Here is a 25,232-nt window from a genome sequence, read left to right on the forward strand (position 1 = left end):
ATTCTATCTACTACCCAAGATCCATAAACCTGGAAATCCTGGGCGCCCCATCATCTCAGGCATTGGCACCCTGACAGCAGGATTGTCTGGTTATGTAGACTCCCTCCTCAGGCCCTACGCTACCAGCACTCCCAGCTACCTTCGAGACACCACTGACTTCCTGAGGAAACTTCAATCCATCGGTGATCTTCCTGATAACACCATCCTGGCCACTATGGATGTAGAAGCCCTCTACACCAACATTCCACACAAAGATGGACTACAAGCCGTCAAGAACACTATCCCCGATAATGTCACGGCTAACCTGGTGGCTGAACTTTGTGACTTTGTCCTCACCCATAACTATTTTACATTTGGGGACAATGTATACCTTCAGATCAGCGGCACTGCTATGGGTACCCACATGGCCCCACAGTATGCCAACATTTTTATGGCTGATTTAGAACAACGCTTCCTCAGCTCTCGTCCCCTAAAGCCCCTACTCTACTTGCGCTATATTGATGACATCTTCATCATCTGGACCCATGGAAAAGAAGCCCTTGAGGAATTCTACCATGATTTCAACAACTTCCATCCCACCATCAACCTCAGCCTGGTCCAGTCCACACAAGAGATCCACTTCCTGGACACTACAGTGCTAATAAACAATGGTCACATAAACACCCCCCCATACCGGAAACCTACTGACCTCTATTCCTACCTACATGCCTCCAGCTTTCACCCTGACCACACCACATGATCCATCGTCTACAGCCAAGCTCTGCGATACAACCGCATTTGCTCCAACCCCTCAGACAGAGACAAACACATACAAGATCTCTGTCAAGCTTTCTTACAACTGCAATACCCACCTGCGGAAGTGAAGAAACAGATTGATAGAGCCAGAAGAGTTCCCAGAAGTTACCTACTACAGGACAGGCCTAACAAAGAAAATAACAGAACGCCACTAACCGTCACCTTCAGCCCCCAACTAAAACCCCTCCAACGCATTATTAAGGACCTACAACCTATCCTAAAGGATGACCCAACACTCTCACAAATCTTGGGAGACAGGCCAGTCCTTGCCTACAGACAGCCCCGCAACCTGAAGCAAATACTCACCAACAACCACATACCACACAACAGAACCACTAACCCAGGAACTTATCCTTGCAACAAAGCCCGTTGCTAACTGTGCCCACATATCTATTCAGGGGACACCATCACAGGGCCTAATAACATCAGCCACACTATCAGAGGCTTGTTCACCTGCACATCCACCAATGTGATATATGCCATCATGTGCCAGCAATGCCCCTCTGCCATTTACATTGGTCAAACTGGACAGTCTCTACGTAAAAGAATAAATGGACACAAATCAGATGTCAAGAATTATAACATTCATAAACCAGTCGGAGAACACTTCAATCTCTCTGGTCACGCAATCACAGACATGAAGGTCGCTATCTTAAAACAAAAAAACTTCAAATCCCGACTCCAGCGAGAAACTGCTGAATTGGAATTCATTTGCAAATTGGATACTATTAATTCAGGCTTAAATAGAGACTGGGAGTGGCTAAGTCATTATGCAAGGTAGCCTATTTCCCCTTGTTTTTTCCTACCCCCCCTCCCGGACGTTCTGGTTAAACTTGGATTTAAACTTGGAGAGTGGTCAGTTTGGATGAGCTATTGCCAGCAGGAGAGTGAGTTTGTGTGTGTATGGGCGTGGGGGGGTGAGAAAACCTGGATTTGTGCAGGAAATGGCCCACCTTGATTGTCATGCACGTTGTGGGGGGAGTGGTCGCTTTGGATGAGCTATTGCCAGCAGGATAGTGAGTTTGTGTGTGTGTTTTTTGGAGGGGGGTGGGGGGGTGAGAGAACCTGGATTTGTGCAGGAAATGGCCCACCTTGATTATCATGCACATTGTGTAGAGAGTTGTCACTTTGGATGGGCATTGCCAGCAGGAGAGTGAGTTTGTGTGGGGGGGTGGAGGGTGAGAAAACCTGGATTTGTGCTGGAAATGGCCCAACTTGATGATCACTTTAGATAAGCTATTACCAGCAGGACAGTGGGGTGGGAGGAGGTATTGTTTTATGATCTCTGTGTGTACATAAAGTCTGCTGCAGTTTCCACGGTATGCATCCGATGAAGTGAGCTGTAGCTCACGAAAGCTCATGCTCAAATAAATTGGTTAGTCTCTAAGGTGCCACAAATACTCCTTTTCTTTTTGCGAATACAGACTAACACGGCTGTTACTCTGAAACCTGTCATTGTGAATATTGTAATCCTCTGTGAGCTGTAGCTCACGAAAGCTCATGCTCAAATAAATTGGTTAGTCTCTAAGGTGCCACAAGTACTCCTTTTCTTTTTGTGAGTTTACTGTAAGTATGCCTTTAGCCAGAATCCATCTTGAATGGAATGGTGTTAAACATGAAGTTACAGCTGGGGTAAGAAAGTTATTGCGTAAGGATCTTTTGATTGGGGATGATATTAAAACTTTGTTCAGTCAAGTTGATGACATAAACCAGTCACAGCAAAGAAATAATCCTGAACCTGTGTCTACTAGGGGCAAGGATTTGCCTATGGAGGGTTTCTCCAAATGTCTGTCTGAGGAAGATAGCTATTTATCTGTGCAAAGAAGCAGTGCATATGTGGAAAAAATTTTGGAGTGTCTGTCTGGTATCTCAGAAGTGAATCTGGCATTAGATAAGGCTCAGGAAGGTGTTTCTCTAGAGCAAATTAAAATTGGTCATCAGGTTAAAGCCCTAACTGAGGAAGGAAGGGGTACATTCTTGGTGAGTGATAAATTGTTGGCTAGTAAAGCTTGGGAAAGTAAGCCTGACCCAGGTAAAAGTGATGTGCTTAAAGTAGCCCAGTGTAATAAGACTCTATTTGTGGAAAACAACAGCTAAACTGCTAAGGGAGGGGAAAGCAAAGTAAGTTTAGATGAGCATAGGCAGCTTTGTCTAATCAGCAGTTTGGGAAGGCAAGGTTAGTGGAACATGAGTATCCATATACCTTACCTGTTACCAGTGTAGAGAATTGTGACAGTGAAGGAAATGTTCCTGTGTGTGTTAGGGGTAATGACTTGCCTCTGAAGGGAGCTACCCCAATCTCCAAGCAATTGTCTGTGAACAGCCATGTGTGCTGGGACAAGGGAAATGATATCCCAAGCTCTTTGTCTGTTAAAGGGGAATGTTTCTTCAGCTTTATTCTGTCTGTAGAGCAGAGAGAAGAAGCCCGTCAGCCTATGACAGTTGAAAATTTATCAGTTGACCCAAAGTTGGTTCTGGATACAACTAAAGCCCAGGAAGGAAGTGGTCCAAAATTTGTATCTGTAGGGATGATGACATTGCTACTGGGTTGCATCCAGTTGAGGTCACAAATAGCTCCCACAGACCAAGCAGTTCTGGTGCTCCTATTTTGCATATTGCTAGTGAGTTGCTGAGTAAAGATATGACAACCTTGTCTGATCAGGGTGATATCATAGCCAGGGCACAAGGAAAGCATGAAGGTGATTTGACTATGTTAGCCACTGACAGTGTGGCAACTTGTAACAAGGAGGAGAATGCTTCTAATCTTGTGACAAGGAAGTCTAGCAGTTTACCTGAAAGGGAGTTGTGTGAAAATCCTCCTGATGGGCCAGAGGTAATTCTGGATGTATGTGAAACTCAAAAAGAGTTTGGTGATTTGTCTGTTGTGCCAAAGCTGGTTCTGGACATAAATAAAGCTCAGAAAGAACCTGTTGCAGAGCATGATATTGCAGAAGGAAAGGAATTTCTTGGTGAAGTCTTTGAAGTCTGTGAAAAGGAATTGTTTCCATGACTCTTGATGGACGATTGTTGGTAGTAAACAGTCTCTCTTCTGAGGAAAGCGTGTTGGTGCCTAGTGGCCAAAGTCTTTCAAATGAAAATGAATCCACTGAATTTGTTTTGAAAAAAATCCATTGTGGATAGCTTTGCGGAGATTTCAGATGGAATAAAAATTGTTAGGGAGTTTAAACAGCACTATCAGCTTAACCCGCTTGTTGGGGAGACAATGTTGTTGGAACATGAATGTCTCCATGTTGATTCTTTAAGTAAGCAGTCTGTGACTCAGGTACTGAGGAAAGATTGGGTTACAAGGATGCAGGGCAGAGCAGGCAAACTCTTATCTCTAGATATTTTGGACATGATTTGTAGACATTTAATTCCATGTGGAAGCAGAGGTTGGTAATGGAAGGACAAAGGAACATTAGGTCTAACATGCTAGTGAAAATGGATGGTATCTCTTTAAGACAGAGTCCAGCCTTGGAATTGGTAAAACTTGAGGATCTAAAAAATAGAAAACAAGCTAGTGTCTGTGTTGATGCAAATTACCTGACTGACTGGGAGAGAAAGACTTGCCCAAAGCCATTAGCAAAGAGGACGTACCCAGCCAGCCAATGGATTCTGTTACACCAAAGAGTTCAGATTTTGACCCTACTGGGCAGGAAGGAAAGGAAGGATTAAACCTTGCAAAAAGCCACAGATTAACCCTAAAATACCAAAACATCAAGGAAGTGGTTAAACTGAAAGCCTATGTTAAGGAAGACCCTGAGGTCAAGAAAAAGCTAACAAAGATTCAAGAAGGACATTGAACAAGCTGACCTAAAGAATAATCTGTCTAAACCAAAGACTTGGCATGACAAAAATAATTATAAATGTACACTTGTGATAAACCTGATGTTATTGCTAAAGATTGTAACTAACTTGTTGCTGATAGCAAGAACTGTAAAATGTACAATGATAGGTTTCAGAGTAGCAGCCGTGTTAGTCTGTATTCGCAAAAAGAAAAGGAGTACTTGTGGCATCTTTGGGTATGTCTACACTACGGAATAAGGTCGAATTTATAGAAGTCGTTTTTTTAGAAATCGGTTTTATATATTCGAGTGTGTGTGTGTCCCCACAGAAAATGCTCTAAGTGCATTAAGTGCATTAACTCAGCGGAGTGCTTCCACAGTACCAAGGCTAGAGTCGACTTCCGGAGCGTTTCACTGTGGATAGCTATCCCACAGTTCCCGCAGTCTCCACTGCCCACTGGAATTCTGGGTTGAGATCCCAATGCCAGATGGGGCTAAAACATTGTCGCGGGTGGTTCTGGATACATATCGTCAGGCCCCCCTTCCCTCCCTCCCTCCGTGAAAGCAAGGGCAGACAATCGGTTCGCGCCTTTTTTCCTGAGTTACCTGTGCAGACGCCATACCACGGCAAGCATGGAGCCCGCTCAGGTAACCGTCACCATATGTCTCCTGGGTGCTGGCAGACGCGGTACGGCATTGCTACAGAGTAGCAGCAACCCATTGCCTTCTGGCAGCAGACGGTGCAATACGACTGGTAGCCGTCCTCGTCGTGTCCGAGGTGCTCCTGGCCACGTCGGCTGGGAGCGCCTGGGCAGACATGGGCGCAGGGACTAAATTTGGAGTGACTTGACCAGGTCATTCTCTTTAGTCCTGCAGTCAGTCCTATTAAACCGTCTTATGGTGAGCAGGCAGGCGATACGGATTGCTAGCAGTCGTACTGTACCATCTTCTGCCGGACAGGCAAGAGATGAGGATGGCTAGCAGTCCTACTGCACCATCTTCTGCTGAGCAGCCATGAGATGTGGATGGCATGCAGTTCTTCTGCACCGTCTGCTGCCAGCCAAAGATGTAAAAGATAGATGGAGTGGATCAAAACAAGAAATAGACCAGATTTGTTTTGTACTCATTTGCCTCCTCCCCCGTCTAGGGGACTCATTCCTCTAGGTTACACTGCAGTCACTCACAGAGAAGGTGCAGCGAGGTAAATCTAGCCATGTATCAATCAGAGGCCAGGCTAACCTCCTTGTTCCAATAAGAACAATAACTTAGGTGCACCATTTCTTATTGGAACCCTCCGTGAAGTCCTGCCTGAAATACTCCTTGATGTAAAGCCACCCCCTTTCTTGATTTTAGCTCCCTGAAGCCAACCCTGTAAGCCGTGTCGTCAGTCACCCCTCCCTCCGTCAGAGCAATGGCAGACAATCGTTCCGCACCTTTTTTCTGTGCGGACGCCATACCAAGGCAAGTATGGAGGCCGCTCAGCTCACTTTGGCAATTAGGAGCACATTAAACACCACATGCATTATCCAGCAGTATATGCAGCACCAGAACCTGGCAAAGCGATACCGGGCGAGGAGGCGACGTCAGCGCGGTCCCGTGAGTGATCAGGACATGGACACAGATTTCTCTGAAAGCATGGGCCCTGCCAATGCATGCATCATTGTGCTAATGGGGCAGGTTCATGCTGTGGAACGCCGATTCTGGGCTCGGGAAACAAGCACAGACTGGTGGGACCGCATAGTATTGCAGGTCTGGGACGATTCCCAATGGCTGCGAAACTTTCGCATGCGTAAGGGCAGTTTCATGGAACTTTGTGACTTGCTTTCCCCTGCCCTGAGGCGCATGAATACCAAGATGAGAGCAGCCCTCACAGTTCACAAGCGAGTGGCGCTAGCCCTCTGGAAGCTTGCAACGCCAGACAGCTACCGGTCAGTTGGGAATCAATTTGGAGTGGGCAAATCTACTGTGGGGGCTGCTGTGATGCAAGTAGCCCACGCAATCAAAGATCTGCTGATATCAAGGGTAGTGACCCTGGGAAATGTGCAGGTCATAGTGGATGGCTTTGCTGCAATGGGATTCCCTAACTGTGGTGGGGCTATAGACGGAACCCATATCCCTATCTTGGCACCGGAGCACCAAGCCGCCGAGTACATAAACCGCAAGGGGTACTTTTCAATAGTGCTGCAAGTTCTGGTGGATCACAAGGGATGTTTCACCAACATCAATGTGGGATGGCCGGGAAAGGTACATGACGCTCGCATCTTCAGGAACTCTGGTCTGTTTCAAAAGCTGCAGGAAGGGACTTTATTCCCAGACCAGAAAATAACTGTTGGGGATGTTGAAATGCCTATATGTATCCTTGGGGACACAGCCTACCCCTTAATGCCATGGCTCATGAAGCTGTACACAGGCAGCCTGGACAGTAGTCAGGAGCTGTTCAACTACAGGCTGAGCAAGTGCAGAATGGTGGTAGAATGTGCATTTGGACGTTTAAAAGTGCGCTGGCGCAGTTTACTGACTCGCTTAGACCTCAGTGAAACCAATATTCCCACCGCTATTACTGCTTGCTGTGCGCTCCACAATATCTGTGAGAGTAAGGGGGAGACGTTTATGGCGGGGTGGGAGGTTGAGGCAAATCGCCTGGCTGCTGGTTACGCACAGCCAGACACCAGGGCGGTTAGAAGAGCACAGGAGGGCACGGTACGCATCAGAGAAGCTTTGAAAACCAGTTTCATGACTGGCCAGGCTACGGTGTGAAAGTTCTGTTTGTTTCTCCTTGATGAAACCCCCCCGCCCCTTGGTTCACTCTACTTCCCTGTAAGCTAACCACCCTCCCTTCCTCCCTTCGATCACCGCTTGCAGAGGCAATAAAGTCATTGTTGCTTCACATTCATGCATTCTTTATTCATTCATCACACAAATAGGGGGATGACTACCAAGGTAGCCCAGAAGGGGTAGTGAAGGAGGGAAGGAAAATGCCACACAGCACTTTAAAAGTTTACAACTTTAAAATTTATTGAATGCCAGCCTTCTTTTTTTTGGGCAATCCTCTGTGGCGGAGTGGCTGGTTGGCCGGTGGCCCCCCCACCGCGTTCTTGGGCGTCTGGGTGTGGAGGCTATGGAACTTGGGGAGGAGGGCGGTTGGTTACACAGGGGCTGTAGTGGCAGTCTGTGCTCCAGATGCCTTTGCTGCAGCTCAACCATACACTGGAGCATACTGGTTTGGCCCTCCAGCAGCCTCAGCATTGAATCCTGCCTCCTCTCATCACGCTGCCGCCACATTTGAGCTTCAGCCCTCTCTTCAGCCCGCCACTTACTCTCTTCAGCCCGCCACCTCTCCTCCCGGTCATTTTGTGCTTTCCTGCACTCTGACATTATTTGCCTCCACGCATTTGTCTGTGCTCTGTCAGTGTGGGAGGACAGCATGAGCTCGGAGAACATTTCGAGTGCGTTTTTTTTTCTTTCTAAGCTTTACTAGCCTCTGGGAAGGAGAAGATCCTGTGATCATTGAAACACATACAGCTGGTGGAGAAAAAAAAAGGGACAGCGGTATTTAAAAAGACACATTTTATAAAACAGTGGCTACACTCTTTCAGGGTAAACCTTGCTGTTAACATTACATACATAGCACATGTGCTTTCGTTACAAGGTCGCATTTTGCCTCCCCCCACCGCGTGGCTACCCCCTCAACCCTCCCTCCTCCCTGTGGCTAACAGCGGGGAACATTTCTGTTTAGCCACAGGCAAACAGCCCAGCAGGAATGGGCTCCTCTGAGTGTCCCCTGAAGAAAAGCACTCTATTTCAACCAGGTGACCATGAATGATATCTCACTCTCCTGAGGATAACACAGAGAGATAAAGAACGGATGTTGTTTGAACGCCAAACATACACTGCAATGCTTTGTTGTACAATGATTCCCGAGTACGTGTTACTGGCCTGGAGTGGTAAAGTGTCCTACCATGAAGGACGCAATAAGGCTGCCCTCCCCAGAAACCTTTTGCAAAGGCTTTGGGAGTACATCCAGGAGAGCCGTGAATGCCAGGGCAAAGTAATCCTTTCACATGCTTGATTTTAAACCATGTATAGTATTTTAAAAGGTACACTCACCGGAGGTCCCTTCTCCGCCTGCCGGGTCCAGGAGGCAGCCTTGGGTGGGTTCGGGGGGTACTGGCTCCAGGTCCAGGGTGAGAAACAGTTCCTGGCTGTCGGGAAAACCGGTTTCTCCGCTTGCTTGCTGTGAGCTATCTACAACCTCATCATCATCATCATCTTCTTCATCCCCAAAACCTGCTTCCGTATTGCCTCCATCTCCATTGAAGGAGTCAAACAACACGGCTGGGGTAGTGGTGGCTGAACCCCCTAAAATGGCATGCAGCTCATCATAGAAGCGGCATGTTTGGGGCTCTGACCCGGAGTGGCCGTTCGCCTCTCTGGTTTTCTGGTAGGCTTGCCTCAGCTCCTTCAGTTTCACGTGGCACTGCTTCGGGTCCCTGTTATGGCCTCTGTCCTTCATGCCCTGGGAGATTTTGACAAAGGTTTTGGCATTTCGAAAACTGGAACGGAGTTCTGATAGCACGGATTCCTCTCCCCATACAGCGATCAGATCCTGTACCTCCCGTTCGGTCCATGCTGGAGCTCTTTTGCGATTCTGGGACTCCATCATGGTCACCTCTGCTGATGAGCTCTGCATGGTCACCTGCAGCTTGCCACACTGGCCAAACAGGAAATGAGATTCAAAAGTTCACGGTTCTTTTCCTGTCTACCTGGCTGGTGCATCTGAGTTGAGAGTGCTGTCCAGAGCGGTCACAATGGAGCACTCTGGGATAGCTCCTGGAGGCCAATACCGTCGAATTGTGTCCACAGTACCCCAAATTCGAGCCGGCAAGGCCGATTTAAGCGCTAATCCACTTGTCAGGGGTGGAGTAAGGAAATCGATTTTAAGAGCCCTTTAAGTCAAAATAAAGGGCTTCATCGTGTGGACAGGTGCAGGTTTACATCGATTTAATGCTGCTAAATTCGACCTAAAGTCCTAGTGTAAACCAGGGCTTAGAGACTAACCAATTTATTTGAGCATAAGCTTTCATGAGCTACAGCTCACTTCTTTGGATGCATTCAGTGTAAAATACAGTGAGGAGATTTATATACACACAGAACATGAAAAAATGGGTGTTATCATACACACTGTAAGGATCTCACACAAAGTGAAAAATGTACAATGTGCATGGTTTTTTGGAAAAACCAGTGAAGATGTTGGGAGTGATGCATAAGAACTCATTATATTGTAAAGGCCTTCATGCTTATACTGTCTCATTACATGACAAGACACCTTGTGCTAAAAAGCCTAATAAGGCTGAGGCTTCACAGCTAATGCATAGACATATTTCTAAAACATTCCAGGGCAGAAAAACCACTACAAGCTTGAACTGCTGTGCACAAAGGGAAACTGAGGTTCAACACCTCGCAGCCTTCATGTCTGAATGCCAGAGTAAGCGCTCTCTGAAGAACGTTAATGGCTATGTTAAGTCAACACATAGACCAAACCCTGGAATCACTAAATTGTTTCACAAAGTATGGACTAAGTTTTTGGCTGGGGCCAAAGCATGCATCAATAATTTGGTGCACCTTACAAAGAATTCAATATAAACACAGCTCAGATCAATGTTGGGAGGTCATTAAGGTGTATCCAGGAGCTCTATTTTCGCTCTGCCACACCAGTTTCACATTGGGGGTGTGACGCCTGGCTAGAAAGGGTTAAACATCCTGCAAAATAAATAACCCACAGAAGACATGTGAGGAGATAATGTTTTTTTGTGCATTTACATATGTATGAGTAGGGTCCACAATGTAATCAACAGTCCCTACCTGTCTATGCTGTATTCTGATAATTCAGAGATCAAAAGAAGATCCTATCATTTAAATGAATTGTAAACATGGAATATCTCGGTATTCATCTCTCTTTGAAACGTACTGTGAATGGTGGAGGAACAAACGAATGGCCTTATGTTAATTCATATAGCTAAGTACCCATTATGGATCTCCTTCAAAGTCATCCTTTGTTCCCTGAGGAATTCCAACTTGTCAAAAGACATGCAATTGTATAAAAGATCCTTGGGTCCTGATTCTGTCATCTCAGATCTGGTTAGGCTTCGTCAGGGGAAGTTTGAGTCGCAAGACTGAGGTCCCACTTTTGCTGGTAAACCCTGAATATGAGATTTGGACATTGAAATATGACCTATGAATTGAATTCTAAAGGAACTCTTTGCTACCACAAAGCTCACCATCTCTGCTATGAATCTGCACCTAAATGAACTGAATTCATGTCATGTTTTTTTAATAAATTTTAGTTTAGTTAATAAGAATTGGCTGTAACGTGTATTTGGGTAAGATCTGGAATATTCAATAACCTGGGAGGTAATGTGTCCAATCCTTTGGGATTGGGGTAGAACCGTTTCTTTTATATGATGAAATAAGATTTACAGAAATTTTCATCATATTTGATGTGAGTACCTGGATTGAGGCCTGAGGCTGGATCATTTTAAGGGAACTGTGTTGTTTGGACTTCTGAGTAACCAGTGAAGTAATAAAGAAGCTGTTTTATGCTGGCTTGGTAAATCTGGGTATTGGAATATCCACCAGCTTTATGAAGATTGTCTGCCCCATTCTTGCAGTTCACCCTGAGTTACCATAGCTGGTCCACTAGAACCCCATCACAGGGGTTAATAACATTTACTTAATACAGAGGGGGATTGAGAGACTTTGTTCATATTTGTGAAGCACTTTGATATCCTAAGAAGACTATTTTTATAAGAGGGAAAAGTATTAGAAATAATGCTACCTAAAACTTTAGAGATAAATTTACATTTATGCAATGCCTTTTATCCCAACACATGCCACAAACTGTATTAATGCAATTCTATTGAAATGCAGCTCTCTTTGGGTTGGAGGGCAGCAGCCAAGCAGCACACTACAGAACAAAGAGTGGAAAATGTTTGACAAAGGATGACAAAGCAAATTCCTGACTCCTACAAAAAGTACAAAGAGGAATGAGCATCTACCCACCGAAGTTCTTTGATCACTAACAGGGAAGTCTATATTATGGTGATTAAGCATCTGGCTTTTTTTCCCCTTTCAGTTTTAAAGATAAAAATGTCAGATAATTGTACAACTGGATGGAAAATCCTGCTCTGAGTATAGGGTAAGAAGGAAGAGTCCTAAACAAGACTGAAAACAGCAACATTTGGTTTGTAGGCTGTGAAAAAAAATCGCCCAGCCACTCCATAATCAGAGATAAGAACCTCTACATCTCTGTAAGGAGCTGGTAAGTGGAAGTTTCCATAGGCATCAAGCACAGGTGATCATGCCCTCTCACTCACCTCCCTACCAGGAGACCACAAGGTGGAGTTGGAAGCCTGCCTCCTATCTGATCCAATGAGCCTAAGAGGTGGGAGTTCTAGCTGTGGTAGCATCTGCTTCTATAGTCAGGTAGCTGAGGGGAAACATTCCAACATGTCTGAACCTTGCTAATGCACAATGTGGTTACACAGGCTGCGCACTGAATCCAGAATTTGAAGTAGTGTAGGTGGTGGGTGTGACAGGTTGCCCCTGGGATGCCACCTGGAACTGGGGTACCACTGAGCCCTCCGACCCACCAGCCTGGGCTTCTTCTCACACTGTGCTGCTGTGACAAGCTGCAAAGCCCTCCAAGCCTGCTCTTTCGCCAGCATTCACACAGGAAGGGACACACCCAGCTGCAGTTACATGCTGGCTCTCTAACAACCAGCCTCCCAGCCTAGGACCTCGGAGCAGTACCATCCTGCCCTGGTCAAATCTGGCCAGTATATGGGTTTAATACCTGGTCCACCTCTCCCTCAGTGTGAAGAGGACCATGCACACTTGTAACCAAGCTGAGATTTCCCCCAGACACCTTAATCAAACACACACTGGTTTGGATTAAAACATAAAATAAAAGTTTATTAACTACAAAAGGATAAATTTTAAGTGATAGCAAACAGATCAAAGCAGATTACCTAGTAAATAAACAAAACCACAAACTGAGCTTAACATACTAGATAGGTAGGATATGAATTAGCAAATTCTCACCCTGAATGATAAATAGACTGGCACAGTCTTAAGGCACAAGCTGCCTTTGCTTTGCAGCGTGGGTTTTCCTACCCAGGCTAGAAATCCCTTTAGCCTGGGACCATCACTTCCCCTAGTTCAGTCTTTGTTCCTCAGGTGTTTCCAGGTGTGGTGTTGTAGGGAGAGTGAGGTACCATCATGATGTCATTTCCCCCTTTTGTATCTTCTTCCCACTTGCTGGAAAGCTCTTTTGCTGTGACCTGGGTCAAACAGTTCCCATTGTGTAGTGCTATCTCTGAGAGGTTTCTATTGTACATAGTTCCTGGGGTAATCCTTGTGCTTGTGTGCATTTCTTCAATAAGCCATTAACATTGTTTGGCCTTTTTACTGTTGCACCTGAAAGGCTACTTGTGGGTATTTTCAACTTCAGAACATGTTTCAGTAACACATATGTAGCCAAACTTCATAACTTCACATACGACAATAGCACATACAATCCAGTGAGATATTAATGTCTAGCAGATCAAGACTTTTAGAATGATACTTCACAAGGCATAGTTTGTGCAAAACATATCCTAATTACAGGCAGTCCTCGACTTTATGACGTTCGACTTACGACAAACAGCATTTATGACGTTTCTGAATTGACACGCTGATTCGACTTACGACATTGGTTTCAACTTTATGGTGCTCGGTCCCGCAATGGAGTGGATTGCGGTTCAGAGTTACGATGTTTCAACTTACGATGCAATTTTCAGGAACCAATTGTGTCCTAAGTCTGAGGACTGCCTGTATATGACAGTGGTGAATAAGGAGGTGCCAGGGATAGTGTGGGGAGCGGAGAGCTGGTCTCTCAGCTCCACTGGCCGCTACCTACCAGGAGCCTGGCTGCCCCACAGGCTCCCAACAGGCTGCCTCTGCTCCCCATTCCACGCTGAGAGCGGGCGGAAGCCACCCAGGGTTTCTCTTCTCCCACTCACTGGGAGCCAGGCAACCTTGTCAATTTCATGCATCAGGGAGCCCTGAAATTGACAGAACGGGGGGAGCAGGGTCTGCAGCCACCTAGCTCTCCAGGGAAGCAGGGGTTTTCTTGTGAATTTCATGGGTCCTGCTGTGAAACTGACAAAATAGATGTAAGGGATGCAGTGCCTACACAGACATGGCATGGCCCTAACTATACTGACATAAACTTTATGCCTCTAGTGGAGGTGAAGTTAATATGTCGGTGTAGTAGGGAACTTAGGTAAGTGGGAGAAAGGCTGTAGTGTAGACACTGACATAATTAGGTTGACATAGAAAACTTCCAGCCATGGTTCTAGAATTACTGTGCCCATAGTAGTCTGCAGAGTGTAAGTAACACAGCTACTCAATCACCACTCACCAAGCCTAGGAACTGGCTGCTAACAGACACTCATCTGTCAGTTTCAGGAAGAAGCAGTCACAGTCTGCTCTAGCTCCAATGACCTTCTGCACTCCTCTGACTATTTTTCTTAAATTTTAGTTTAATAGTAGCACTTGTGACCTTCCTGCAGCAGGATGATAGAGGTGCTAGGTAGGGCTGGACATGGCAAAAGGTGGCTCAGGTTTCTGTTGAACTGACAGTATTTTATAAAGATGACAATAGGCAATACATTTCCAGGCAACAGCAGATTGACTTGGTTTAAGTCAGTGTGTAGAACACAACCGGAATTCCTTAGAGGGGGAATTTATGATTTAAAGGAAAGAAAAAGACCAATGTGCATTTATGGGGCGTGGCTAGAAATTCACAGGTAGTGAAAAATCCTATTTGTGTCCAGAGTATAAACAGTTGTGCAGGTTGCACTCCTCATTATCATTATTTGTTATCTAAGTCTCTTTGTGTTCAGCATACAAGAAAATGAAATAACAGCAATCCCTGCCACAATGAGTTTATAAACTAGAAGGTCGACAGAAGATGCACTGAGAAACAATTTGGAAGTCTTATGTATTTTTAAAATCTCAGTTTTTGTGAGCATCATGGAGGAAGGGATTTAAGAGGGATTTCAACGAGGAAAGGTTTGTCGCTCCAAGATTGAGAAGATATTTGATGTATAAGGAGCAGCATGGAAAACAAAGCAAGACAAGAGTCTCCACACAACTTTAACTTTGCCCTGTAGGAACACCAAATGAAACTGGGACCCCAGGACCTTACTCATCTCTAAAAATACCTGCCATTTTATCTGTGCCTATCCTAACTCCAAATCAGCTATCCTATTCATACACGCCAACATGCTCTGGGCACCACCATTGATCAAAAGCATACTTGTTTCTGGTTGGAAGAGAGCACACTAAACAAACACTTAGCCCTGGTCTACACTACGACTTTAGGTCAGATTTAGCAGCATTAGATCGGTTTAGCCCTGCACCCGTCCACACTACGAAGCCATTTTTTCCAACTTTAAGGGCTCTTAAAACCGGTTTCTGTACTCCTCCCCGACGAGTGGATTAGCACTGAAATCAACCTCGCTGGGTCGAATTTAGGGTAGTGTGGACGCAATTTGATTGTATTGGCCTCCGGGAGCTATCCCAGAGTGCTCCATTGTGACCGCTCTGGACAGTGCTCTCAACTGAGATGCACCGGCCACGCAGACTGGAAAAGCCCCGCGAACTTTTGAATTTCATTTCCTGTTTGGCCAGTGTGGTGAGCTCATCAGCAGAGGTGACCATGCAGAGCTCTTCAGCACAGGTGACCATGGAGTCCCAGAATCGCAAAAGAGCTCCACCCTGGACCGAACGGGAGGTAATGGATCTGATCGCTGTATGAGGAGATGAATCTGTGCTATCAGAACTCCATTTCAAAACACAAAATGCCAAAATATTTGAAAAAATCTCCAAGGGCATGAAGGACAGAGGCTATCACAGAGACCTGCAGCAGTGCTGTGTGAAACTTAAGGAGCTCAGGCAAGCCTACCAAAACACCACAGAGGCAAATGCCCGCTCGGGGTCAGAGTCCCAGACATGTCGCTTCTATGATGAGCTGCATGCAATTGTAGGGGGTGCCCCTACACCTACCCCACATCTGTAAGTGGACTCCTGCAACAGAGTCTCACGCAACAGCGATGAGGATTTTGGGGACAAAGAAGATGATGAGGAGGGGGAGGTTGAAGATAGCGCACACCAGGCAAGTGGAGAAACCGTTCTCCCTGACAGCCAGGAACTCTTTATCACCCTGGAGCCAATACCCTCCCAACCCGGGCTCCCAGACCTTGACAGCGGAGAAGGCACCTCTGGGAGTGTACCTTTGTAAATATAATACACGGTTTAAAAGCAAGCGTGTTTAATGATTAATTTGCCCTGAAGACTTGGGATGCATTCGCGGCCAGTACAGCTACTGGAAAGGTCTGTTAACGTGTCTGGGGATGGAGCGGAAATCCTCCAGGGACATCCCAATGAAGCTCTCCTGGAGGTCCTCCCAAAACCTTTGCAAAAGGTTTCTGGAGAGGGCAGCCTTATTGCGTCCTCCATGGTAGGACACTTTACCACGCCTGGCCGGTAGCACGTAGTCTGGAATCATTGCATAAGAAAGCATGGCAGCGTGTGGTCCCGGTGTTTGGTGCCATTCAAGCAACATCCGTTCTTTATCTCTCTGTGTTATCCTCAGGAGAGTGATACCATTCATGGTTACCTGGTTGAAATACGGGAATTTTATTAAGGGGACATTCAGAGGTGGCCATTCCTGCTGGGCTGTTTAACTGTGGCTGAACAGAAATCATCCCCGCTGTTACCCACGCGGTGGGGGGAGGGGTGAAGTGATCATCCCAGAGAATTGGGTGTGGGGGGGGGGGCGGTTAGTTGGGTTTGTGCTGCACGTTAACCTGAAAACTGCAACCCCTCCTTTTAAATGGCCAACCCATTTTAAAGGGCCAACCCAACGGGTGCTTGGTATGTGAAATGAGGGTGCTGCTGTTTGAAACCATTCCCACATGTTAGGAAGGTTAAAGAAGCCAAAAGACTGTGGCTTACCATGTCTGCCTGCAAGCCGAATTCTGTTGCCCGCCGGCCCTGCATGTGTGATCTCTCACACCATACTGGCAGGCCCTCAATATAAGAGGCAAAATGTGACCTTGTAAAGAAACCACACGTGCTATGTAATGCTAACAGCTTGGTTCACCATGAAAGAGTCTACCCATTGTTCTCTAAAATATCTCTTTTTAAAGACTAATCTCCCTTTTTTCCCTCCCGCAGCTGCAAATGTTTCAACGCTCCCCCTATCATCTCTGTCCCAGAGGCTATCAAAGATTAGAAGCCAAAAAAAAAAAAACCAAAAAAAAAACCCAAACAAACAAAAACGCACTCACGATGAAATGTTCTCTGAGCTCATGCAGGTCTCCCATGCTGAAAGAGCCCAGCAGAATGCATGGAGGCAGACAATGGCAGAGTCCAGGAAAACACAAAACGAACGCGAGGACAGGAGGGACGAGCGCGAGGAGAGGTGGCGTCAGCGTGATGAGAGGAGGCAGGATGCAATGCTAGCAATGCTAAGGCTACTGGAGGATCAAACTGACATGCTCCGGCGTATGGCTGAGCTGCAGGAAAGGCAGCAGGAGCACAGACCGCCGCTGCAGCCCCTATGTAACCAACCACCCTCCTCCCCAAGTTCCATAGCCTCCTCATCCAGACGCCAAGAACACGGTGGGGGGGGACCTCCGGGCACCCAACCACTCCACCCCAGAGGACTGCCCAAGCAACAGAAAGCTGGCATTCAATAAGTTTTGAAGTGCAGTGTGGCCTTGTCCTTCCGTCCTCCCCTCCTCCACCACCCCACCCGGTGCTTCCCTCATCCCCCACCCCTCCCGGGCTACCTTGGCAGTTATCCCCCCATTTGTGTGACGAATTAATAAAGAATGCATGATTTTGAAACAACAATGACTTTATTGCCTCTGCAAGCGGTGATCAAAGGGGGGAGGGGAGGGCGGTTGGCTTACAGGGAAGTAGAGTCAACCAAGGGGGCGGGTTTTCATCAAGAAACAAACAGAACTTTCATACTGTAGCCCAGTCAGCCATGAAACTGGTTTTCAAAGCTTCTCTGATGCGCGGTGCGCCCTGCTGTACTCTTCTCACCGCCCTGGTGTCTGGCTGCGTGTAATCAGTGGCCTGACGATTTGCCTCAACTTCCCACCCTGCCATAAATGTCTCTCCCTTACTCTCACAGATACTGTGGAGCACATAGCAAGCAGTAATAATAATGGGAATACTGGTTTCGCTGAGGTCTAACCGAGTCAGTAAACTGCTCCAGTGCGCTTTTAAACGTCCAAATGCACATTCTACCACCATTCTGCACTTGCTTAGCCTATAGTTGAACTGCTCCTGACTACTGTCCAGGCTGTCTGTGTATGGCTTCATGAGCCATGTCATTAAGGGTAGGCTGGGTCCCCAAGGATACATATAGGCATTTCAACATCCCCAACGGTTATTTTCTGGTCTGGAAAGTAAGTCCCTTGCTGCAGCCGTTCCCACAGACCAGAGTTCCTAAAGATGCGAACATCATGTACCTTTCCCAGTCATCCCACGTTGATGTTGGTGAAACGTCCCTTGTGATCCACCAGTGCTTGCAGCACCACTGAAAAGTACCCCTTTCAGTTTATGTACTGGCTGTCTTGGTGCTCCGGTCCCAAGACAGGGATATGCGCTCCGTCTATGGCCCCACCACCGTTAGGGAATCCCACTGCAGCAAAGCCATCCACTATGACCTGCACATTTCCCGGAGTCACTACCCTTGATAGCAGCAGCTCAGTGATCGCGTTGGCTACTTGCATCACAGCAGCCCCCACAGTAGATCTGCCCACTCCAAATTGATTCCCGACTGACCGGTAGCTGTCTGGCGTTGCAAGCTTCCAGAGGGCTAGCGCCACTCGCTTGTGAACTGTGAGGGCTGCTCTCATCTTGGTATTCTGGCGCTTCAGGGCAGGGGAAAGCAAGTCACAAAGTTCCATGAAACTGCCCTTACGCATACAAAAGTTTCGCAGCCATTGGGTATCATACTTTGAGAGAAGTCAGTGTCCATGTCCTTATCACTCTCCTCACCGCGCTGCCATCGCCTCCTCGCCTGCTTGTGCAGGTTCTGGTTCTGCATATACCGCATGATAATGCGCGTGGTGTTTAGAGCGGTCACAACTGCTGCGGTGATCTGAGCGAGCTCCATGCTTGCCGTGGTATGGTGTGAGCAAGAGAGCAAAGTGGCAGCGGAAGCGGCGGGTGGATGACGATGCTGACAGCAATATGGCATCCGCACGGAAAAAGGCATGAAATGATTGTTGGCCGTTGCTTTCACGGAAGGAGGGAGGGGTAGACTGGCAGCAGACAGTGCTGTTGGATGGGAGAGCTATCCCTCTGCCAATATTCCACGCAGGACTGAATCTTCATTAGACAAAACTTAAAGAAGAGAATGACCTGAGTCACTCCCATTTATGTGCAGGCACCCCCGACAGACCTCACCGAGATCTGCCAGGAACACCCATGTCTGCCCAGGCGCCCCGACCAACCTGATCAAGGCCGGCCAGGGCACCCAGGAGATAACAAGGATGGCTACCAGTCATACTGCACTATCTGCTGCCACAAAGCAATGAGCTGCTGCTGTGTAGCAATGCAGTCCCATGTCTGCCAGCACCCAGGAGATGTACGGTGACAGTGAGCTGAGCGGGCTCTATGCTTGCTGTGGTATGGCATCTGCACGGGTAACCCATGAAAAAAGGCGCAAAATGATTGTCTGCCATTGCTTTCATAGAGGGAGGAAGGGAATGGGGGCCTGACGACATATACCCAGAACCTCCCACGACAATGTTTTTTGCCCCATCAGGCATTGGGATCTCAACCCAGAATTCCAATGGGCGGAGGAGACTGCGGGAACTGTGGGATAGCTACCCACAGTGCAACACTCCAGAAGTCAACGCTAGCCTTGGTACTGTGGATGCACTCCGCCGACTTAATGGTCTTAATGGTTTTAGGTGGGGACATACACAATCGACTATATAAAATCACTTTCTAAAAATTTGACTTCTATAAATTCAACCTAATTTCGTAGTGTAGACATACCCTTAGGAAGGAGTAATGTACTGGGACATCCCTAAGAGACACCTCAGGCAGACATCAAAGATGTCAAAGTCAAGGTTGTGTGGCTGTGTTTTGTGAGAATCACCACCTTAACTGTACATTTCCTGGATCTCTGACATTTATATTGTGAGGTTTCAGAGTAGCAGCCGTGCTAGTCTGTATTCGCAAAAAGAAAAGGAGTACTTGTGGCACCTTAGAGACTAACCAATTTATTTGAGCATAAGCTTTCATGAACTTCAGCTCACTTCATCGGATAAATTCAGTGGAAAATACAGTGGGGAGATTTATATACACACAGAACATGAAAAAATGGGTGTTACCATACACACTGTAACAAGAGTGATCACTTAAGGTGAGCTGTTACCAGCAGGAGAGTGGGAGGGGGGGAACCTTTTGTAGTGATAATCAAGGTGGGCCATTTCCAGCAGTTGACAAGAACGTCTGAGGAACAGTGGAGGGTCGGGGGGAATAAACATGGGGAAATAGTTTTACTTTGTGTAATGACACTTCCACTCCCAGTCTCTATTCAAGCCTAAGTTAATTGTATCCAGTTTGCAAATTAATTCCAATTCAGCAATCTCTCGTTGGAGTCTGGTTTTGAAGTTTTTTTGTTGAAGAATTGCAACTTTTAGGTCTGTAATCGAGTGACCAAAGAGATTGAAGTGCTCTCCAACTGGTTTTTGAATGTTATAATTCTTGACATCTGATTTGTGTCCATTTATTCTTTTACGTAGAGACTGTCCCGTTTGACCAATGTACATGGCAGAGGGGCACTGCTGGCACATGATGGCATATATCACATTGGTAGATGTGCAGGTGGTTTTTCTTCTTATCATAGAAAGATAAGGTCCCTTCCAACCCTAAGAGATCATCTAGTCCATCCCTCATCCCCTTGTGCTGAGGAAGGATCAAGTTAACCTAGACTGTCCCTGGCAGGTATTTCTCCAACATGTCTTTAAAAACCTCCAGTGATGTAGATTCCACAACCTCCCTTGGAAACCTAGTAAAGAGCTTAACTACCCCTAGCGTTAAAACAATTTTCCTAATGTCTAACCTAAATCTCCCTTACTACAGATTAAGCCCATTAATTCTTGTCCTACCTTCCTCAGACATGGAGAACAACTGATTATCGTCTTCTTTATAACAGCTCTTAATATTTGAAGACTTAGCAGGTCACCCCTCAATCTTCTTTTCTCAAGACTAAACAAGACCAGTTTTTTTAACCTTTCCCCATAGGTCACTATAATAGGCTATACCTCTCTAGCATCTTCCTTGGGGAGAGGGTGGATACTGCTACAGCCTCAGATTCTAGGTCAGAGCCCTCCCACGGTGCTATTCAGGACGTCTGGCCCCCTTACTGGGGAAGCTAAAGTAGTCCAAACAGTCTATATGCTTCCATAGCCCTCGAAAGTCAGTCCTAAGCCTTCAGGAAACCAAAGAGAAAAACAGAGAAGGGAAAAGTACCAATCCTTCTTCTTTCTGAAAGGGCCTGGGCAGGCAAGGCTCTCAAGGCATTTCCCCAGTCAGCAACCCATAAGAATGCTCCTAATATGGGTCACACCAAGGGTCCATCTAGCCAAGTATCCTGTCTTTTAACAGTGGTCAGTGCCAGATGCGTCAGAAGGAATGAACAGAACAGGGCATTTACTGAGTGATCCAACCCCTTTCACTCAGTCCCAGCATCTGGCAGTCAGAGGCTTAGGGACACCCAGAGAATGGGATTGTGTCCCTGACCATTGTGGCTAATAGCAATCAATGGAACTATCCTCCATGAATTTTTCTAATTCTTTTTTTAACCCAGTTACGCCCCTGGCCTTCACAAAATTCCCTGGCTGACTGTGTTTTGTCTGAAGTACTTCCTTTTCTTTGTTTTAAACCTGCTGCCTATTAAGGAACAGGGCTCACCCAATGAAATTATGTTATACGAAGGGGTAAATAACACTTCCATGTCCGCAGGTTCAGCCGATCGCAGCTCCCACTGGCGGCGGTTCGCCCCATTGGCCTGGAGTGGCGAACCGCGGCCAGTGAGAGCTGCAATCGACTGAACCTGTGGACGCGGCAGGTAAACAAATCGGCCCGGCTCAGCCCACCAGGGGGCTTACCTTGGTGGACTGCAGGCTAAAGGTTGCCAATCCCTGACTTAGACTTACCCAACCACAGTATAAGGGCTAATGCTAGTAAAGTGCTTTGAATATCCTAACCATTCAAATGTTAATCATTAGTAAGCAAATTTCCCTCCTATTTTGCCAATAACTTCATAGTAGAATAATTTTAAAGGGTACATTTACTTGTCATTGTTATGTTGTTGCTTTACTTTTTGCATTTCTCCCAAGACAAGGAAATATCAGTGAAGACCATTTCTCTTTTGTTTATAGTTGATTTCCTTTTCCCATTGCTGCACTATATATGAGTTGTCCTTACACATATATTGCAGTGGATTGCTTATTTGTCTCCATGGGAATTCTTTCTTTAATTCATAGAAACATTTATACCAGTGATATTCAGACTACGGCTCACAAGCCACAAATGGCTCTTTAATGTGTCTCCTGGCGCTCTCTGCAGAACATGATATTAAAACACTATGTGATTTAATTATTAACCAGCCAATAATGCTTTTATTATGCTTTTATTATGTTGTTAACCAATGCTTTTATTATGTTGTTAACCAATTATATTATCAGCTTGCACTCAGTTACTAACTTATATACTGTGAGAATAATTTTATATATAAAGATTTCCCTTGTGTTTAAATATGAATAATACTACAGTAAATGAAACAATGAAGTCACCCAAAAGAGCCATAGTGTAATGTTGATGGCTAATTTGGCTTCTGAACCACTGAGGTCTGAGCATCACTGATTTATACTATTCTTGGGTTTTGAAGGAACTTAGTTTTCAGAGAGTCTAAACTCTGCGCCAAATCTGAGGCGACAGCTTCCTCTAAATACACACCCCCTCGCTTTTCTGAAGTCAGACTGACAGCCCACTCACTTCACACCCCAAACTCCTGATGAGACACCGCAATGCAAAGCCACCGCAAATTCACAGCTGGGGCTGATCCCAGTACACACGCACACACACACACACACCCCGGGGGGTGGGGGGTGGCGCTAAGCCCCAAACTACTTCACAACTCCCAAGCAGGTGCCCAGAGAGGCGCCTCTCCATTTCCACGCTAGAAATCCAGAGCGACGCAAACAGGGCTTCGCAGGCACGCCGCAGCTGCCAGCGCGCACAGCGGGGCGCGGGCGCGGGCTCGTTACCGCAGCCGCTCGCGCGAGGGAGCGCGGCCGGCAACGGGCCTCGCGCTGGAGCTTCGGCCCCGGCTCCGGGAGCTTTTACGTGCTTGGCCCGTGCAAGGGCGGCATGGGGCGGGAGCGGCGTTGCCGAGAGGGGGCCGGTATTACTGCCCCCCCCCCGCCGCCCCGCTAGGTCGCTCCTTGGAGCCGGGCCACGGGGCGGTGACCCGTGACGGGCCCAGTCCCCAGCCGGGCCGGTTCTGGGAAGCTCCGGGACTGTGACCGTCCCCGGCTACCGCCTCAGATCCCCTGGGGGCGGGGGACCGGGCCGCTCCTCACCTGCCTCCGCCGCGGTGCCAGTACCAGCCCGCATCCCGTGCCGCCGACCATAGAGACGACGGCAGAGCGGCCGCCTCCCACCACCGAGACCCCGGCGGAGGGATAGAGCGACCCCGCCCCCCAACCACACCCGGGGGGGGGGCCCCCTCTGCGCTCCCTTCCCCCGCCCTTGCCTCGTGGGGCTGGAACCCCCGTTCCGCACGCGCCACCCCCGCCATCATCTGCCCCGCGCGCGGGGCCGGGCCGGGCCCCTCCCACCGCCCGCCGCTCTGTGGGACGGAGGGGGGGTTAACCCCGCCCGTAGCCCCGGGAAGGTGTCAAGGCCCCTGTCCCGCCCCACAGCCCCCCCCCCCCCCCGGGCACCGTCTGAACGGGCTCCGTGGCAGGGTTGCTTCTGGCTGCTGGCTGCCTGCGGTGCGGGCCTGCGCTCCCCCGGGGCCAGCCTCCCCCCGGGGGCCACAATCCCAGAGGTTGTCACGGTGCCCGCTAAAGCATGCAAAGAAGCGTGGCGCCCCGTAGCCTGATCGCGTCCCTGAAATTATCCAGTCGGCGGCACCCATTAGGAATTCTTTGGCCAAACAATTCTTTGTCTCCCCAGACTTGAATTTTAATCAAATAATAGTTGATAATAATAGCCCTGTTGTCATCATCAAGCTGCCACCATTGCATCACTGCCACCAATTCAAGCAAAGCAGACTTTGTTAAAATGATTATCGTTTTCTGATCATAGCTAAATAAGGCCCCAACCTTGCAAAGGTTTATACATGTGTTTAACTTTACTCAGGTGAGTAGTCCCATTAGGTGACCCACTGCAGCCCAAGGGCCAAAGAATTGCCACATGTTCTCAGAGGAATCCATTATGTTTTGCAATTTATATAATTTTTTTTTTAAGCCCTCACTGAATTAGTTATACTTGGCAGCTATTCTGATTTATTGTACTGTGATTCCTCTCTCAATATTGTTATCTTGGCTGGTTATTTACATTTTATTAAGGAAAGTGTGGGCCCCTTACTGAATGAGGGAGGCAACCCAGTGCCAGAGGATGGGGAAAAAGCTAATGTACTCAATGCTTTTTTTGCCTCTGTCTTCACGAACAAGGACGGCTCCGAGACTACTGCACTGGGCAGTACAGCATGGGGAGGAGGCGACCAGCCCTCTGTGGAGAAAGAAGTGGTTCGGGACTAATTAGAAAAGCTGGACGAGCACAAGTCCATGGGGTCGGATGCGCTGCATCCAAGAGTGCTAAAAGAGTTGGCGGATGTGATTGCAGAGCCATTGGTCATTATCTTTGAGAACTCATGGTGATTGGGGGGAAGGCCCAGACAACTGGAAAAAGGCTAATGTAGTGCCCATCTTTAAAAAAGGGAAGGAGGAGGATTTGGGGAACTACAGGCCAGTCAGCCTCACCTCAGTCCCTGGAAAAATCATGGAGCAGGTCCTCAAGGAATCAATTCTGAAGCACTTAGAGGAGAGGAAAGTGATCAGGAACAGTCAGCATGGATTCACTAAGGGCAAGTCATGCCTGACTAATTAATTGCCTTCTACGACGAGATAACTGGCTCTGTGGATGAGGGAAAAGCAGTGGACATGTTGTTCCTTGACTTTAGCAAAGCTTTTTACAGTCTCCCACAGTAATTCTTGCCAGCAAGTTAAAGAAGTATGGGCTAGATGAATGGACTATAAGGTGAATAGAAAGTTGGCTAGATCGTCAGGCTCAATAGGTAGTGATCAATGGCTCCATGTCTAGTTGGCAGCCAGTATCAAGTGGAGTGCCCCAAGGGTCGGTCCTCAGGCTGATTTTGTTCAATATCTTCATAAATGATCTGGAGGATGATGTAGACAGTATCCTCAGCAAGTTTGCAGATGACACTATACTGGGAGGAGAGGTAGATACACTGGAGGGTAGTGATAGGACACAGAGGGACCT

At 47.3% G+C, this 25,232-nt stretch overlaps 1 protein-coding gene across 6 annotated transcripts in view; it reads right to left on the reverse strand.

The window, feature by feature from the left end:
* Positions 1-23,455, reverse strand: part of B4GALT4 (beta-1,4-galactosyltransferase 4) — an 83,548-nt gene extending 60,093 nt beyond the window's left edge. For 3 of the 6 annotated variants that reach the window (XM_048818283.2, XM_048818256.2, XM_048818263.2), the window contains exon 1: positions 23,306-23,415. The gene's annotated coding sequence lies outside the window, so the exon portion shown is untranslated. Of the gene's footprint in view, positions 1-23,305 lie in introns of all 6 variants that reach the window. The other 3 variants (XM_048818270.2, XM_075118921.1, XM_075118919.1) reach the window with 3 other exon arrangements.
* Between the last annotated feature and the right edge of the window lie 1,777 nt (positions 23,456-25,232).

Source organism: Caretta caretta, chromosome 1 (assembly GCF_965140235.1).
Source record: "Caretta caretta isolate rCarCar2 chromosome 1, rCarCar1.hap1, whole genome shotgun sequence".
Taxonomy (NCBI): Eukaryota; Metazoa; Chordata; order Testudines; family Cheloniidae; genus Caretta; species Caretta caretta.